Below are 12446 nucleotides of genomic sequence, written 5' to 3'. Positions count from 1 at the left end.
CTTACTGTAAATAGGTCAGGGAGCTGATGCATGAAAATAACTTCTAGACAGAAATTCCAGTTGATAGGGCTGTATAGTCATATGTAAAACTGACATATTATCTGATAAAAGATTAACCAAAATCAAATTCCTTTATATCAAGAATATTGATGGCAATCTAGTTTGCGTTGGGCTTCCTAACTGAAAAAAATAAAGTGGTGTGTAGACACTTGTGCTACCCAGTCAAAAGAGCAACAAAATGCTACTTGATACAGCTTGAGAATTACCTCTGGTCCCCCTTAGAATTTTATTTTTTATTTTATTTTTGGCTGCACTGTGAAGCTTGTGGGATATGAGTTCCCTGACCAGGAATTGAACATGGGACCACAGCCGTGAAAGCACCGAGTCCTAACCCCTGAACCACCAGGAAAATTCCATCCCTTAAAATTTTAGAGAACACGAACTCTAGAAATTTAGTTCAAACCTCATTTCTTCTTTTATCTTATTTTTGTTTTTATAAGAAGATATTAAGCAACAGGACCGTGAACACAATGGGACTCATCTAAAATTGACTCCAATATTGTTAAAAGACAAAGGATACAGATAGGAGAGAAGCCATTGGGCCACCCACATGCTGAAGCTGAGCCATGTGTAACAGTCTGAACTCAACTCAGCTTCAGATTCAAGACTCTGCAAAGCACTGAGGTTCTGAAGATAAATAGATCCCAGATATATTATTGTTAATAGTCGTAATTGCAAAGATCTACTGAGAACATCTAAGCATTTTATAAACCTTTTCTGATTTGCCAACAGCAATATGAAATAAGTATTATCCCCATTTTGCAGATGAGGAAACTGAACATGCTGATCCAAATGTAGGCAATGAATCCATGATGACATTAATATCTTTCTCTATTCTCAACCATGAAATCAAACTCTGTGTTGTGTTCTATAGGGCAGGAAAAAAGAAGGAATTCTATGGGCACATATGATTAGGAAATCCTGCATACTGGATTCACACTTGGGAGGTTCACCATGCACATCCACACATTAAGAGCTTTGAGAAATATTGCAGGGAAAAATTAAAGCATACATTTAAGATTTTAACTTTATTTAATCTTAAATTTATCAAACTAACTTGACCTTTAAATTCTTTTTTATTTTTCAGGAAACAGCTATTTAAATCTTGAAAAGTTTCTAGTGGGGCAATTTGAACTATGCTTTACTAATGATGGGGTCCCGGACTTGATTCCTCAAAATATGGCACCTTGGATATCGACTATTTTAAGTGGAAGGAGTTTGAGAAAACAATAGAAGCTCTAAAACAGTTACTCTGACCTTCCTTCTCCCCACTATTACGTTTCAAAGAACCTCCTGTGAGAGGTGCTCTCTCTATACCTGTAGGAAAGGAGCATTCTTTCTCCAAAGACAAATGGACCCGGAGAAGAATCCTAACAAATCGGCTTTACCAAGTTTTCCCCAGTTTACTTTGATTACCTCATATTCTCTAACCTATTATATTCTTCCATGACTATCCTCTCTTCATCAAATCTAGCATAAAAATACTCAGGTCTAATTATTTCTGTGGGTCTTCATTTCTTTTTTTTTTTATTGGCCATGCCACACAGCATGCAGAATCATAGTTCCTGGACTAGGGATGGAACTTGCGTCCCCTGCAGTGGAAGTATAGAGTCCTAACTACAGAATGGCCAGGGAATTCCCATGAGTCTTCATTTCCTTTTGAAGAGGCCTTACAAATAGCTGTGAAAAGAAGAGAAGTGAAAAGCAAAGGAGAAAAGGAAAGATATAAGCATCTGAATGCAGAGTTCCAAAGAATAGCAAGAAGAGATAAGAAAGCCTTCCTCAGCCATCAATGCAAAGAAATAGAGGAAAACAACAGAATGGGAAAGACTAGAGATCTCTTCAAGAAAGTCAGAGATACCAAAGGAACATTTCATGCAAAGATGGGCCCAATAAAGGACAGAAATGGTATGGACCTAACAGAAGCAGAAGATATTAAGAAGAGATGGCAAGAATACACAGAAGAACTGTACAAAAAAGATCTTCACGACCCAGATAATCACGATGGTGTGATCACTGACCTAGAGCCAGACATCCTGGAATGTGAAGTCAAGTGGGCCTTAGGAAGCATCACCACGAACAAAGCTAGTGGAGGTGATGGAATTCCAGTTGAGCTATTCCAAATCCTGAAAGATGATGCTGTGAAAGTGCTGCACTCAATATGCCAGCACATTTGGAAAACTCAGCAGTGGCCACAGGACTGGAAAAGGTCAGTTTTCATTCCAATCCCAAAGAAAGGCAATGCCAAAGAATGCTCAAACTACCGGACAATTGCACTCATCTCACACTCTAGTAAAGTAATGCTCAAAATTCTCCAAGCCAGGCTTCAGCAATACATGAACCATGAACTTCCTGATGTTCAAGCTGGTTTTAGAAAAGGCAGAGGAACCCGAGATCAAATTGCCAACATCCGCTGGATCATGGAAAAAGCAAGAAAGTTCCAGAAAAACATCTATTTCTGCTTTATTGAATATGCCAAAGCCTTTGACTATGTGGATCACAATAAACTGGAAAATTCTGAAAGAGATGGGAATACCAGACGACCTGATCTGCCTCTTGAGAAATTTGTATGCAGGTCAGGAAGCAACAGTTAGAACTGGGCATGGAACAACAGACTGGTTCCAAATAGGAAAAGGAGTTCATCAAGGCTGTATATTGTCACCCTGCTTGTTTAACTTATATGCAGAGTACATTATGAGAAACCCTGGGCTGGAAGAAACACAAGCTGGAATCAAGATTGCCGGGAGAAATATCAATAACCTCAGATATGCAGATGACACCACCCTTATGGCAGAAAGTGAAGAGGAACTCAAAAGCCTCTTGATGAAAGTGAAAGTGGAGAATGAAAAAGTTGGCTTAAAACTCAACATTCAGAAAATGAAGATCATGGCATCTGGTCCCATCACTTCATGGCAAATAGATGGGGAAACAGTGGAAATAGTGTCAGACTTTATTTTTCTGGGCTCCAAAATCACTACAGATGGTGACTGCAGCCATGAAATTAAAAGACGCTTACTCCTTGGAAGGAAAGTTATGACCAACCTAGATAGCATATTCAAAAGCAGAGACATTACTTTGCCAACAAAGGTTCTTCTAGTCAGGGCTATGGTTTTTCCTGTGGTCGTGTATGGATCTAAGAGTTGGACTGTGAAGAAAGCTGAGCGCCGCAGAATTGATGCTTTTGAACTGTGGTGTTGGAGAAGACTCTTGAGAGTCCCTTGGACTGCAAGGAGATCCAACCAGTCCATTCTGAAGGAGATCAGCCCTGGGATTTCTTTGGAAGGAATGATGCTAAAGCTGAAACTCAAGTACTTTGGCCACCTCATGCAAAGAGTTGACTCTTTGGAAAAGAATCTGATGCTGGGAGGGATTGGGAGCAAGAGGAGAAGGGGACGACAGAGGATGAGATGGCTGGATGGCATCACTGGCTCGATGGACCTGAGTCTCAGTGAACTCCAGGAGTTGGTGATGGACAGGGAGGCCCGGCGTGCTGTGTTACATGAGGTCGCAAAGAGTCAGACACGACTGAGCGACTGATCTGATCTGATGTCATGTAAAACTTACATTAAATAAATTTGTGTGCTTTTCTCTTGTTCATCTGTCTTTGTCAGTTTCATTTTTAGACCTAGCCAGGAATCCTATGAAGGTCAAGGAAAACTTCTTCCTTCTATCTATCTACCTACCTGTCTACCTACTTATATATCTTAACATGTCATGTAAATCTACACAGCCATGATGTGAGATGTATATTGTGTTACAGATTTGTCTCCCCACTAGATGGCAATGAACTTCTCCCAGGCTTCCCCATAAATGTACCACCTCACCCCCACCCCCACACAAACACATCAGTGTTACATACTGCCCCACGTGTGCTATGAAGTGTGATACTAGGAGTAGAAGAACACAAAGGAGAAAGCAGTCCCTTCTACCTCAAGAAGTCAGGGAATGTTCCCTCCACAGAACAGGTGAAGACAGAGCTGTCTCTTAGAGGCAGAAGCGACTTAGCTTGCATACACATTTAAAGGCAGGAGGAAGTGAACTGAGACCAAAGTTCAGGTGAAAAATCCCAAAAGAAAGAAACAATTCGGGAGGCACCAAGAGTTTAGTGGGTATGCAAACCACAAAAAAACCACCTGATAACCTCTTATGTTATGCTCTTTCTTTTAGAAAAGGTCTAGCACACCAAGTTTATCCTGCTGTTGCCATGATTTTGGTAATCCTGTTTGCAGTTCATGCTTGGGGAAGCTGGAACACTTGTACCGTCCACGCCTAGCACTGTGCAGGGTACAGAGTGATACAAAGGAATTGTTATTGTTGTTTAGTCGCTAAGCGTGTCTGACTCTTTGCGATCCCACAGACGGTAGCCTGCCAGGCTCTTCTGCCCATGGGATTTCCTAGGCAAGAATATTGGAGCCAGGCTTTTCCACCTCCGAAACCGCGCTGGTCCTGCAGCTCTGTGGCAAGCCACCAAGTCAGGGTTCTGTTAGGCAGGATGGGGATTGTTAAAGTTGTCAAGAACAAGGATACAAGAGATACAAAGAGATACTTCAAGAGATACAAAGTGAAATTCAGAAGACAGCCAGAGGGCAAAACTGACAACTATGCTCAGTAACTTGGTAATCCAAGATAAAAATAGGTACAACACACCTAAATACAGAATGATCATTCTTGTAACGAACAGAGATATTATTTGTCAGATTTCTTATGCCTGTATAGAAGGAGATATGATAGCTTGTGCAGCTTATGCTCGCGCACTCCCAAAACATGGTGTGAAGGTTGGGCTGACAAATCTTGCTGCAGCATATTGTACTAGCTTGCTGCTGGCCGGCAGGCTTATTAATAGGTTTGGTATGGACAAAATGTATGAAGGCCAAGTCAAGGTGACTGGAGATAAATACAATGTGGAAAGCACTGATGGTCAATCTGGTGCCTTCACTTGTTACCTAGATGCAGGACTTGCCAGAACCACTACCAGGAATTAAGTTTTTGAGGCCCTAAAGGGAGCTGTCAATGGAGGCTTGTCTATCCCTCACAGTACAAACGGTTCCCTGGTTATGACTCAGAAAGCAAAGAATTCAGTGCTACACCGAAAGCACATCATGGGGCAGAATGTTGTAGATTACATGTATTACCTAACTGAAGAAGATGAGGATGCTTACAAGAAACAATTCTCTCAGTACATAACGAACGTAACTCCAGACATGATGGAGATGTATAAGAAAGCTCATGCTCCAATACGAGAGAATTCAGTGTGTGAGAAGAAGCCTAAGAAAGAAGTTAAAAAGAAGAGGAAGAACAGTCCCAAAATGTCACTTGCCCAGAAGAAAGATCGGGTAGCTCAGAAGAAGGCAAGCTTCCTTAGAGCTTGGGAACGGGCTGTCGAAAGTTAAACAAAACCACAATTCCCTAGCAAGATTTTTTCAGATAAAGACAGTAATAAACTTATTGAACAAGCAGCAAAAAAAAAAAAAAAAAAAGAATATTGGAGTGGGTTGCCATTTCTTCTCCAAGGGATCTTCTCACCCAGGGATTGAACCAGAGTCTTCTGTATTACATGGGGATTCTTTACCACTGGGCTACTGGGGAAGCCCACAAAGGAATTAGGTAACATTCTGGTTTTCAAGAGGTTTGAATTGAAATATCTAGAGTAAAGGAATGTTGCTAAGATGGTAGATTTTAAATGCTCTCACCACAAAGAGAAAATGATAATTACATGACATGATGGAGGTATTATCTATGGTAATCATTTGATACTGTGCAAATGTAACAAATCAATACTTTGTATGCCTTGTTCATCTTAAACACACACAATATTATTTGTCAATTGTATCTTAACAAAGCTGTAAAAAAATAAATAAATAAAATAGTAGACAACAGGTTTTTTAAAAAGTAAAAGAAAATAAATATTCTATCCCTTACTATCAGGCAGGGCTTCCCTGAAGGCTCAGCTGGTACAGAATCCCCCTGCAATGCAGGAGACCTAGGTTCAATCCTGGGTTGGGAAGATCCCCTGGAGAAAGGAATGGTTACCCACTCCAATATTCTGGCCTGGAGAATTCCATGGACTGCATGTAGTCCACGGGGTCGCAAAGAGTCAGACATAACTGAGTGACCTTCACTCACTCACTATCAGGCAGGCAATACTATATAAAGAGCATGGTATTGGTATGAGTTGTTGATTTGAATACCACTTTCAAGTTACTGAAGTTTCCCAGCCTCATTTTTCTCCTCTGTAGAATGGAGCTGTTGTGAATGAGGTACTGCTACATGTCAAAGGCTAAGCACAGTGCATTACCCAGGAAAAGTGCTTATTTAGCTTGACACTGGTAGCCCAGGTAGCTGTTACTACCTTTTTTTTTTTTTGGCCTCACTTCACCATGAGGGATTCTTAGTTCCCCACCTGGGATCAAACCATGCCCTGGCAGTGAAATTGCAGAGTCCTAACCACTGGACCCACCAGGGAATTCCCTTCTGTTACTATCTTATACATGGGCGAGAATTTTTTTTCCAATTTTTTTCCTTGTATATTTCTTCTGCTTTGTCTTCCTACCTAAAAAGATACTTTTAAGACAAAGACCATTTTTTATTTCTTTTGTGTCACCTGCTGTTACAGTAAAATGACTATACTTAGTACATGCAATATAAATACTTATTTCTAACTAGTAGTTAAATACAGAAATAGGAGTCAAATACTCTGGGTCCAATGTTATAACCCCTTTGAATAGGTTTTCATGTTAGTGTATGAAAGTTTGACTAAGTGCATAAAACATTGTGAGATTGATCAAGCATTTAGAAACAGAAGTTAATCCAAGTAAAATAACAATAATAAAATTAACGTATAAAGGACATTACCTTCTTAAATCATGCCTGGGCCACTAACTTCCCATATAAACATAAATTATCAGTCAGAAAATTCTGGTTTTTGTTTAAGTATTTAGAGAATAAAGCTACTGTCTTTGGACAATGCTGAAAAGAACAAGTAATTGTTTTGCTCATGAAATAGATGCTCAGAAATAAACACTAATCCTTAATATCCAAGCCTGTAAGGTATCAAGCAATAAACCTCAATATTATATTATAGAAATTATTTTGAGGGAATATGAGAATGTTGCTGGCGTTTTCTTGCTTTGCTTACAAACCAAATACTGCTTCTGACAGAATTCTCTCAGGGTGAAGTGATAGGAGGATAAATCCAACCTTTGGCTTAAACTTAAGATCCCAGGGGAGGAAAAGCTTAAAGAACCTTGAGATTTTCAGAGCGCTTAAAAAGAACATAGCTTTGGAATGATGGAAAAATCAAAATATTAAATTCTAAATTAATTATGTTATTACCAAAAATCTCAAATGAGAAAGAATAGGGCAAAGCATCCAAATAGATCACTGTGGCTTCTCAGGGAGCTCAGCAGTTAAGAGAACGTGCATAAACATAGTGGAAACAACTAAAGAAATGTGATAAGAAGTTTAATTTGCTTGACCATCTGTGATTTTTGATTTGGGAATTTATAGTTTGTTTTTGCCTAAGAAGCTGTATGAGAGGTTCTAAAAATTGCCAAGTAGCAAGATTTGGGTTGGTGTTTGAATAAGTTGTTTCTGATTATTCCCCTGGTTTGAATATTTCTCTACAAGAGGTGTCAAGTCATGGCAACAAGGAAATTCACCCATCTATTCAGAGCATTAAAAATATATCAGGCAAAGAGCTCAACGTTCTAAGTTAAACTTGTTTTCTATTTGGTCTTAGTGTACCCAGTTATACGTAGGGACATAATTTCCGCTAAGATATATCTCAGTGTAGTATATGATTTCTGTTGAATCATGTCCCAAAGTCACAAAAAAGAAAATGTATCTGTGGGTAAGAGAACACCCTGTATACCACAGCTTCTCAAACTTTAATGCCCATCCAAATCAGCTGGCGATCTTGTTAACATGCAAATCCTGATACCACAGGTATGGGGTGAAGGTTCTTCATTTTGAACCTTGCTTGGTGATGCTGACGGTGCCAGGCCTTGGACTATACTTTGAGTAGCAAGGCTGTAGACTAACCAGTTCACTGGAGAACAAAGAAGGAGTGGAAGGGACCCTCCAGTGGCACTCCTGACTGTGTGGCTCAGTCAGGGAACACAGACCTTTTCCTGTCTGCCAGCCTGTTGGCCTAGGTTCATGGGTCGAAGGCAAGGCATTTCCTGGTGTCCATGGTAGTCAGGACAACAGCAGTTCCTGTCTTTCATGCCATCTATTTCAGAGGACAAAGTCTCCTTGTGTGCAGTTAGGCTGCCATTACAGCTACTCTGAAAATGGAAAGGAAGGAATAAGCCATGAGGGTGAATGGATCAAAATGATGCAAAAGTGGAAAGAAGAAGTAAGGAGAAGCCAGAAAAAAAGAACAGGATTAGTGTATCCGGGGATCCTGAAAGGAATATTCTTTTCTCTTTCATTAAGTTATTCATTTCAATTTATTCTAAATAGCTTGCCCTGGTGTCCCCTGTAACAAGATAGAATGACTTCACACACAGAGCTCATTTTAATAACAAAATATCTGCATGGGGCAGTTTGATGATGTTGGACACATAAAGCCAGAGGTAATTCATCCCTCTAAATGCTTGAACTCCTCCAGAGAAATTATAAAGGAAAAACATCTTCATCTCCAATGAAAACAAAACAAAGAAGTGTCCTTTAGATCTGCTTGGTGACTTTATGAATTGGAATAGAAACATTATTGCCTTTGGAAGTTTGACCTCAGCTGTTTTTCAATCATTTGAAGAATAAGAACTCTAATTTTGTTGCCGATACTCAAAGCTTTCTCAGGTAGATGAACAACAACTGGTAGATTGGCTTGTTGTGGAAATTGCACCAACTTAAAATCTCCAAGAGAACTAGGCATAGTCTCTGCTCTGACCCTTACCAGCTCTGTGAATCTGGGCATATGTGATGGATCTGACACAAAATAGGTGCTCAAAAAAATGTGAGTTCTGATCATGTTTCCTTGAATTTTCTAAGGTTTTGTTTCTTAGTTTCCTCATATTTAAAATTAAGATAATAACTTCTACCTAACAATTATAAGGTGTTTGGTGAGCTAATGTACATAAAAATTCTTTTTGAATAGTAGATATAAAAATAATATTATTAATATTGGATTTTGAGTTGATTTTCAGAGGTAATTGTGAAATAGGAGGTAATCGTGAGATGAGAAGTGATTGTAGATGGGAGAAATAACTAGAAAATTTAAATATAATTTCGTATCTCACGGGGTCACCAAGGCAATGACTTTAACCACAGTGGTTGTTCATTGTACTTCTTCTGGTGTTCCAGAAATGTGCATTCCCTGCTGAGGAGGAACGCTGGACAGCCAAGATTTGCTTGCTTGCTGGTCTAGAATTACATAGAACAAGTAAGAACAAGTCAGTCAAATAACAAGTTCAAGATTCATTCATATTCTCACTGTTTCTCCCAATTATTTTTTCATGTTACCTTATGAACTTTACATAAGATAGATAAGTAATTGTTGAGTGGTATTTTCTGTGTATGTGAGCTCTAGTCTCTATTCTACTGGTTCCCTGGTGGCTCAGATGGTAAAAAACATCTGCCTGCAATGCAGGAGAACCCAGTTTAATCCCTGGGTCAAAAAGATGCCCTGGAGAAGGAAATGGCAACCCACTCCAGTATTCTTGCCTGGAGAATCCCACGGACAGAGGAGCCTGGCAGGCTACAGTCCATGGGAGTCACAAAAAGTCAGACACAACTGAGGGACTAATACACACACACACACACACACACACACTGTCCTACTACCCTGATGATACCCCAAGCAGCAATACAGTTTTCCATGTTCTTCTTTACTGGCTCCTTTCTGTGGCCACTAACCTCATCTGCCCTCTCCTAGGGACACTGTGACCAGATGGTCCAGGTTTCTTAAGACTTCACTTCAAATATTCCACCCAGTTTCATTCTGTGCCATAGCCATTGTCTCTTTTTCTTCACACCCTCTTGTATTATGCAGATGTTGAGAACAGGAATGCAGACACAGTGGGGAAGCAGAGGGTGGGATTGGGAGATTGGGATTGACATATACACACTACCCTGTGTAAAATAGCCAGCTAGCGGGAACCTTTGGAGAAGGAAATGGCAACCCACTCCAGTACTCTTGCCTGGATAATCCCATGGATGGAGGAGCCTGGTAGGCTGCAGTCCATGGGGTCTCGAAGAGTTGCACACGACTGAGCGATTTCACTTTCACTTTTCACTTTCATGCATTGGAGAAGGAAATGGCAATCCACTCCAGTGTTCTTGCCTGGAGAATCCCAGGGACGGGGGAGCCTGGTGGGCTGCTGTCTATGGGGTCGCACGGAGTCGGACACGACTGAAGCGACTTAGCAGCAGCAGCAGCAGCGGGAACCTGCTGTACAGCATAGGGAACTCTGTGATGACCTAGATGGGTGGCATGGAAGTGGGAGGGAGCGCCAAAAGGGAGGGGAATTTTCATGATGGCTAATTTACATCTAGAATTTATTTGCTAATAATTCCTTCACCCTTTCAGCCTACACACCCCTGCCAGATTATTCTTTTAAAAGTTCTGCTGTCATCATGTCATTCCACACCTTAAGCATTTGCAAGTGACATCTAATATATACAGCCCATACTCCAGAGTGCAAGACTCAGCCTCCTTCCCATGCTTCCAGGCCCAAACTGTTTCCTCATCAAGCTGGCTATAGCTCATCTTTTCAACTTTATTGTTCATTCATTCTTTTTCTCTATATCCAACCAAATTAGTCAGCTATCCTCCAACTCCAGAATAGTCTTATCAACCAACTGGTTTTGTTTCTTTCACCATTTCCCCTTCCTGAAATGTTTTCCTTTTCCTTTCAATTACTTCAGTCATACGATGGTACACATGAACTTCTATCAAACACATATCATACCTTAAAGGTAGTGATATGTAACATATCAATAGTTGGTCAGAATGGACACTGAACCCCCAGAAAAGCTCTAGCCAGAAGGCTGGAATGGTGTCTAGATCTTTCCAGGCCAGGCATCAATCCTACAGTTACTGGATCCTAGAAGGTGGAGGGAAGAGGGAAATTGCTGGGAATTCCTGGTAGAGATATGGCCAGGGCAGTAGCAGCACTGGAGTGGGCTTGGGGGGACACTGCAACCAATGACACAGAAATATTTCATTATTTAATACCTGAGATGAAAACACCCAGGGCACAGTGGCTGAACAGTCAGGCTTTGCTGTTGCATCTCCAGGCTCAACTTAAGTTCCTGCGCAACAACCCAGAGGCAATGATCCTACCTCCCTCTAAATTATTTTAGCATGTTTTACCCATACCACTGGAAAATCCCATGGACAGAGAAGCCTGGCAGGCTACAGTCCATGGGGTTGCAAGAATCAGACATGACTTAATGACTAAATCACCACCACCCATACCACTTAATAGGTAGTCATAATTCATAGCCTTGTATTGTTAATTGTCTTTTGAGGGTGATCTTTTCCAAAACAAGAGTTACACTGTAACTCTGCTTCTTCCTAAATGTCAAATATTTCTTTGCCTTTTTTAGGCAATCATTTATCCTATATTTATTAATGAAAATTGACCGAATGAGAAACTGAGAACTATATACACCATAATGTGGTCATTTCAAATGATCTCATTTATGAAGTGAGGGAGTTACCGACATCTTTGAGACTCTGAGAAGAGCTAGACACTTTCTTCTCAGAAATACCCACACAAAATTGTATATACAATTTCAGGCATCTCATATATCCGCATTGAGTTGATGATGCCATCCAGCCATCTCATCCTCTGTTGTCCCCTTCTCCTCTTGCCCCCAATCTCTCCCAGCATCAGAGTCTTTTCCAATGAGTCAGCTCTTCGCATGAGGTGGCCAAAGTACTGGAGTTTCAGCTTTAGCATCATTCCTTCCAAAGAAATCCCAGGACTGAGCTCCTTCAGAATGGACTGGCTGGATCTCCATGCAGTCCAAGGGACTCTCAAGAGTCTTCTCCAACACCACAGTTCAAAAGCATCAATTCTTCGATGCTCAGCTTTCTTCACAGTCCAACTCTCACATCCATACATGATCACAGGAAAAACCAGAGCCTTGACTAGACGGACCTTAAAAGTACATTTATAAGGAAACGGCCCTTATACAGGGGTACAAATGTTTCATATTCCTGTCTTACAGAACTTGCTTACATTTATAGCCAGACCACGTTTCACCCAATGTGCACTCCAAGTAAAGCTGGTTAATGTTGACTATGAGCAGACCTCGGACCTGAAGCTTTCAAAGCTCAATTTCTTTTATTAGCACTCTTGGTTTTATAAACAATGAAGTCCATCAACCTTGTTCCTACCCAAATCTCCTGGTAAACTTGAGTCTAGTAGGGTTTC

General features: G+C 40.6%; 1 pseudogene; it reads left to right on the top strand.

Moving 5' to 3' along the window:
* Positions 1-4552: 4552 nt before the first annotated feature.
* On the top strand, positions 4553-5450 carry LOC113904226 (annotated as a pseudogene).
* The last annotated feature ends 6996 nt before the right edge of the window (positions 5451-12446 follow it).

This window comes from Bos indicus x Bos taurus, chromosome 2, assembly GCF_003369695.1.
Source record: "Bos indicus x Bos taurus breed Angus x Brahman F1 hybrid chromosome 2, Bos_hybrid_MaternalHap_v2.0, whole genome shotgun sequence".
Taxonomy (NCBI): Eukaryota; Metazoa; Chordata; class Mammalia; order Artiodactyla; family Bovidae; genus Bos; species Bos indicus x Bos taurus.
The sequence above is the reverse complement of the archived record's forward strand: the minus strand, read 5'-3'. Positions and strand labels throughout refer to the sequence as shown.